Raw genomic sequence first — 7,673 nt, forward strand, 5'->3', positions numbered from 1 at the left:
CACCCCTTCCCGAGCCCCGGGGGGGGGGGTCAGCCGGTTAAGGGTCCGGCTTCCGCTCAGGTCATGATCTCCCAGTTCATGAGTTTGAGCCCTGCGTCACTGCTCTGCTTAGGGTCCTCTGTCCTCTTATCTCTCTGCCCCTCCCCTGCTCATGCACTCTCTCAAAAATAAATTAAAAACATTAAAAAAAAAAAAAGAAAAAGCTCCCACTTTCTGAGAACATCTATAAAGGAGCCTGGATGGCCCTTCCGCCCCCACCCTCCAAGAGCTTAAACCTCGAGGTTTAAACCTCACCGAGTCACCTGCCATCTCTGTGGTCCAGCCAGGTGAGTCCCCTGAAGAATGAGCTCAGGACTCTGGGTTCAGCCTGGGGTTGGCAACAGGTGGGCTTCCCAGAAGATGCCCCCGAGCTGCTATCTCCAGGCTGTTGGAGGGAAGGGGGCAAAGCAAGAAGGAAGATGCCTTCCGGGCAGAGGAAACTACACTTGCAAAAGTCGTGGGCTGGGAGGCGGCAGGTGCCTTCCAGAACCTGAAGGGAGGGCAACCCGGAAATCCCAGGGGTAACTTGTGGAGGGAGGGACCTCAGAGGCTGGGGTTATGAAGAGATGGAGGGTTGTGTTGGCCTGTGGTATAGCCACTGTGGGAGACAGTATGGGGCTTCCCCAAAAAGTTAAAAATAGAAATACCAGGGCGCCTGAGTGACTCAGTTGGTTAAGCATCCCACTTCAGCTCAGGTTATGATCTCGAGGTCCGCAGGCTCCAGCCCTGCGCTGGGCTCTGTGCTGATGGCTCGGAGCTTGGATCCTGCTTCGGATTCTGTGTCTCCCTCTCTCTCTGCCCCTTCCCTGCTCACACACTGTCTCTCTCACTCAAAAATAAGTTAAAAACATTAAAAAAAGAAATAGAAATAGAAATGCCATAGGATCCAGCTATCTCATGTCTGAGTGTACTTCTTAAGGAAATAAAATAATTATATCAAAGAGAAATCTGCACTCCTATGTTCATTCACAATAGCCGAGACATGGAAACAACTTCAGTGTCCATCGGCAGATGAATCAATAAAGAAAATGTATTATGCATACACAGCGGACTGTTTTTTTAAGTTTACTTATTTATTTTGAGGGAGAGTGGGATAGGGGAGAGGGAGAGAGAAGGAATCCCAAGCAGGCTCTGTACTGTCAGTGCAGAGCCGGATGTGGGGCTCAAACCCACGAACCACGAGATCATGACCTGAGCCGAAGTCAGATGCTTAACCGACCGAACCACCCAGGCGCCCCTACACAATAGAACATTATTCAGCCTTTAAAAATAGCAAATCTTGCCTCATGTGGCAACATGGATGGGCCTTGAGGGCATTATGCTAAGTGAAATAAGTCAGACGGAGAAAGACAAATTCTCTGATCTCACTTATATGTGGAATCTAAAAATACTGAACTCACAAAAACTGAGAGCAGACTGGCTGTTGCTGGGGCTGGTGGGAGCAGGAGGGAATGAGGAGCTGTTGGCCCAAGGGTCCAGACTTAACAGCTATAAGATAGATACGTTCTGGGGATGCAATGTATAGCAGGTGACTCCAGTTAGCAGCACTGTGCTACATACTTGAAAGTCACCAAGAGAACAGATCGTAAATGTTCCCAACACACACACATACACACACACGCACACACATGGCAACTACTCAAAGTGATGGATGTGTTAACCACAAAGGAGTTTCCCAGGATTCAAGGGAAGCCCCAGCCGACAGCCACCAGCCCCTTGCAGCCACAAGGATCTCGATTCTGCCAACAATCTGAAAAATCGCGGAAGCAGATGCTTCCCCAGAGCCTCCAGTGAGGACACAGCCTTGCGGATACCTTGATTTTAGCCCGGTGAGACCCGAGTGCAACTTCTAGCCTACAGAATGGAGGTACTAGACTGGCACCCCCTTAAGCTGCTGTTTGAGGTCATTGGTTACAGCAGCAACCGGAAACCAGGACAATGGTGCTCCCGCCCCGGCGCTAACAGCCCCGTAAGCCTGTCTGGGGCCTTCAAGTGCGAGGTGACCGCCACATGATAGCCCCCGGTGTCCCCTAGAAAATGGGCCGCATGAAGTCAGGGCACAGACCCCGGCTTGGAATCCGGGGTTCTTTCTAAGGAGCTGTCGGCATAAATACTGAAGAACCACACATCACAGTGATCCTGGGGGAAGGCGGCCCCGGGAACTTGGAAACGTACTATACCAGGACCACTTCGGGGAGAGACCCCCAAAGTCCTCTGAAAGACAATTGGTAGTCGTCACCCTGACGCACTTCCGGGGGACTGGTCAGCCCTCGGGTGCCCATCTACCTTGTCTAACCCTACTGACGTCCATCATGGTGACCATCCACGTTATGGGTCTAAAGTGCCACCCACCAACACTCTTTCTGTCTGGTCAGATGCCAGGGCACGGGGACATTCTTGCAGTCACCTGCCGAGGGCCCTGAGGCTTTACTGATTTAATTCTCACAGAATCCCTGTGAACTGCGTCCTTTTATTATCAGTGCTATTTTGCAAACGAAGAAACTGAAGCACAGAGAGGTTAAGTATCTTGGCTGAGGTCACACAGCCGGTGAGTGGCAGAACCAGGACTTGGACCCAGGCCACCTGGCCTCTGTATTCCATGATCCTTTTCTGCATCAGAGACATGAGTCTTAAAACATGCCAGCTGGTCAAGCAAACCTTGCCTTCCGATGGGGAAACTGAGCCACCGGGAGATGAAAGTGCCCTCTCTGGCTCATGGTCTTCGGGTTGTAAATAGAAATATTTCACAAAACTCCAGTCTGCTTCCACAACCTCTACTCCGTCACCCTCAACATAACACACACACACACACACACACACACACACACACACACACTCAAACTCCTCTGGAAGTGAAAAGAAGGGATGAGAAATTAGTGCAAATTAGTGCTCTTGTGGTCAGGATATGATTTACACACACACAGACTAATGGTATCGTTTTAAGAGTGACCAGCAGAGGGGCCAGAAACTCTCCAGAGAGGGTCTGCGACACATCATCTTAAAACTCTGACTTCGGAGTGGGATGGCCTCTCCTTCCTTGTCAGGATCAGCTTCAGATTTATACTAAATGACAATGAGATGCAGAAATGTTACTCCTCTAAAGCTATATTCCTTTCCCTTTTTTGTGCAATTCTTGTTTTATACATCACACCTCATGCATCACCAAGCCCACAGCACCCCTCTAGCAGTGCTCCCTAGCAAGAAGGAAGGAGAGGTGAAAGCAGAGGGAATCACTGGTTAGATCGCCTGCTTCCCCCCAAATCTGCCCCAGCCCAAGAGCTAACAGCAGCCCTCCCTCCAAGTAACTGAAGGAGGTCATTGTCTCCTAGTTGCCATGCGCACAGCCCACACTGGCTCTCAAAGACCTGGCCTGCCAGTACTCAAGACGCCCACCATTAGGGCCTCAACCTGGGGTGACACATTGCACTTGTCCAAGAGGTTCCTCTTTACCCTTGCAAACTGTGTTCCCAACACCCCCTCTCCTCGGATGGAGAAACAAGAAAGTTCCTTCACCTCGTAGGCTGACTTGTAATATTAATAAGTAACATGTATTGAGAGAGCGTTTACATGGATGCTCGCATCGCATCCCTAATGATACAGGTAATTGGCTATGGACGAAATGAACGAGGCTCAGAGAGGTTAAGTCACTGAACCAGATCACACAGCTGGTAAGTGCTAGAGCTGGAGTTTGAACCGGGTGATCTGGCTCCAGAGCCAACAGTTATGACCACTGTACTGTTCCGCTCCCTGAAGCGGTTCTGGAGAGGATCCATCTTCTCCCGGAAGTCATAAATGTTTCACATCTCTAAAGGGAAATCACCCTGTTTGCACCGTTGCCGATTTCCACAGTGGAGGTACCCTCACTGTTACTGATTTCAAGCTACTTGAATTTCAAGCTATAAACATGGTGCTGCTGCATGCAGAGCCGGGGGAAGATGCATGTAATCGGCTCCCCCAGCTTAGTATTCGCCACCAAATTGGGCAGACTGAACTCCAGAGCCAGAGGTGAACAGGAAGTGGGCAAAGGGAGAATGGAGGGTTGTTAAAGAGAGCTTTCCCATGGGGCTCCTGGGTGGCTCAGTCGATTAAATGTTCGACTTCAGCTCAGGTCGTGATCTCGCAGTTCATGGGTTCGAGCCCCGCATCAGACTCTGTGCTGACAGCTCAGAGCCTGGAGCCTGTTTCAGATTCTGTGTCTCCCTCTCTCTCTGCCCCTCCCCCTGCTTGTGTGTGCGCGCTCTCTCTCAAAAATAAATATTTAAAAATTTACAAAAATAATAAAGAGCGCTTTCCCACTGACAGTTTACTGGGGACCCCAGCAATCTTATTTCTGTCTGACAGATGAAGACGCAGGGGCTCAGTGAGCCATATGCATTTGTCCAACCGTAACTAAGCTCATACCCTGCTTGGGTCCTGGCTGGAAAGGACCACTACTTGGGATGCACAGATGACTCAGATTGGGTTCCAGCCCACCTGAGGGAGCTCGTGGGCTGACAATGGACACACGGACATGTACACGTGGCACCCACAGGACTCCCATTCAAGTGGGCAGCATGACAGTTACAAGTGTGGGTTCTGGTCCTAGACTCCTCAGCTTCGAGTCCAGGCTCTACCGTTCACTGGCTGTGTGACCTCGGGCTACTTACCCTCTCAGTATCTCAGCTTCCTCATCTGTAACAGCCGTACCTACCTCAAAACATTTCTGGAAGGATGATATGAATGAATGCAGACAAGGGGCTCAGAACCTTATTTATTATGATGCATAATAAATGGTCAATAAATTTTGGCTGATTTTATTATGTAACTTCAGAAATGCAACTGTGTGTTCCCACAGAGAGAGAGAGAGAGAGAGAGAGGGAAGGGGAAGCAATGTATACAGTGTGGGTGGTTCTGTCCGGACAGAAGCCCAGCAGTGAGAAAGATGCGGGGCGTGGGCAGAATCCCGCATATCTGAGTGAGAGCTGAATCCCAAATTAGAGTTTGCAAACCTGTATAATTGCTACCACACACCGCCCCTCTTTATGTCCAATGCACTTATTACTGCAAAGGACTACATTCAGAAAGCCGGACTTTTCGAGTGATTTAAGGGATTTTTGGAGTTATATAAAATTGTCTATTTTTATAACTTTCTCGTCACATTAGAACTTAACGCCCACATTAAATACCCTCCCTGCAAGGACTGTATTTCAAAAATGATAATAAATAAATGGGTGAGGATTTTCCCAAGGCTGCTCCGCTGGTGGTAGAGGGAATGGAATGACACCCCAGGCTGAGGATTCCCAGTCTAGTGCTCTTCTATTATTCTGGGTCCTGGGGTCCCTATGACTCTGATCTCAGCACCTGGCTCCTCGAGGGGAAGGGCAAGTCCAGAACTTGGACTTGAACTCACCTTAGGAGAGTGTTTGGAACTGGGGAAAAAGGGATGTGAATGTGAACCCTCAGCTTCACAGATGGTTCTGGGTGACCTTCCTTAAGAGGCTCAGTTTCTACAGGGAAAGGTTGACACTTACTTATATATGTATGTATGTATATAGATGTGTATGTATGTATATAGATGTGTATGTATGTATACAGATGTGTATGTATGTATATAGATGTGTATATATAAATATGTTATGTTGTATGTATGTATATATGCATGCATGCGTGCATGTTATATGTATGTGTAATGCACACAGCAGGCGCTCAAGAGCATATTCCCTTCCCCTCAAGCAGGTGGTGGGCTCTGGGCACAATGTAGCTTTCAGCCAGCAGGTGGCGCTGCATCCTAAGAAGCAGGAAAAAGGGGGCAAGAAAGCGGTGGTCCTGAAAAAGGTGGATCCATTGGGGTCTTGTAGGGGGCGGGCCCTTCAAAGTGGATGTAGAGGTCCAGGCCAAAGGAGCAAGTGCCCCATGCCCACATAGGCAGATACTCAGAGGCTCCCATTCCTGCATAACCAAGGACCAACCTTGAACCGGATGGAGACCTTCCCATATGGCATTTCCTTGAATCCTCACAACTGCCCTATGGATACTGCCAATAAGATCCCATTTTACAAGTGAGGAAAATGAGCCCAAAGAGGCAAAGTGACCTGCACTAGGTCACACAGCATGTCCATGGCAGTACTAGGATCTATACCCATAATAATATTAAGAGCCAACACTTAGGTCATTCCTACGGGTGCTAATATTATCCTAAACCCTTCCACGCACATTAAACTCCTTAAGTCCTCATAATAGCCCTATGAGGTATGTGTTCGTATTTTTAGTCTCATGTTATAGAGGAAGAAATAGAGGCACTAAGAGGTTAGGCAAATTGCCCAAGGCCACACAGCCAGAACACAGGAGCTATGCTCTGCACCGCTACACACGCCCGGCCCCACCCCTGCATGGGCACACCCCCTTCCCGCACTCACATGCTTAGCCAGGGGGGCTCCACGCTGTACAGAGTGGAGAGGACCACAGCCTGGCCTTGACACGGCCCTCTCTGTCTGGCTGCCTCAGGACCCACTCCCCTGTGTGGGGGAGAGGAGGCCTCACCTCAGAATGGCCCTGCTCAACACCCCATTTCCCCTAAAGTTTCCTGTAGACCCTCCCCCCAGAGGCCATGGGGTCGCCCCTCCAAAGCCGTTTCAGAGGGAAGCAGGGAGATTGGCAATGGCCCAGTGAATACAGATGGTGGCCGTGGACCTGGGCGGTGGCTTTGGAGGTGGAAGTATGTGGATTCTGGATATGCACTGAAGGGGGAGGCAACCGAATTTGAGGAAGCTGATGCGTGCGCGTGAGGTTGTTATTACACGTGATAGAATATATTACACACATTCCGTGATCAAGTGCTATGTAACAAACGAACTCAAAACGTAATGACTTGCAAACAACACCCTGTAGGTGGAGGCAGATGAGCTGGCGTGGCTCTCCAAGTCTTCCACTTTCTCTTCGCTCTTCAGTTCCCGCCAAGCCCTGCCTTGCAGACTGGGGATGCGGTGGGGAGCAAAACCCAAAGGTTCTTGCCCCGTAGAGCTCACCCCACGGGGACCCAGGCACTAGCATGATGTCAGACGGTGACGGAGAAGCTCTCACATCAGGGGACATCAGCAGGCAGCTGATGGGGCCGGGCCCCCCGGCCCTCGGGTCTGGCGAATTAGTGCCTCACAGTGAGTCCTAAAGTCTGAAAGAGTTCCTAGCACTTTTTTTTAATTATTACTTTTAAACTTTATTTATTTTGATAGAGACAGAGCGTGCGCACGAGCAGGGGAGGGGCAGAGAGAGGGAGGGAGATAGAACCCCAAGCAGGCTCCACACTGCCACCCCAGCGCCCCACGCGGGGCTCCAGCTCAAGAACCGCGAGATCATGACCTGAGCCGAAACCAAGAGTTGGACGCTTCACCAACGGAGCCCCCCGGGCACCCCAAGAATTCCGAGCACTTTAAGAAATAAGGAGACGACTTCAAAAATCTAGATTTACAGCTACGTGTGAAAAACGGAAAGCTCTGTCCCCTCGGGCTTGCTTTCCCTCCTGGCGGATGTCACCCGGAACAGGACATGAGGCCCCACAGGCCATAAGTGTTGGCTGTGGGTGGCTCAAGGGAAGGGGCTGCTTTCCCTAAGATCTCCTCCCCCCAGGGGAGACCGGTCATCGCAGGGTGAAGAGGCCT

This window comes from Crocuta crocuta, unplaced genomic scaffold, assembly GCF_008692635.1.
Source record: "Crocuta crocuta isolate KB4526 unplaced genomic scaffold, BGI_CrCroc_1.0 scaffold15, whole genome shotgun sequence".
Taxonomy (NCBI): Eukaryota; Metazoa; Chordata; class Mammalia; order Carnivora; family Hyaenidae; genus Crocuta; species Crocuta crocuta.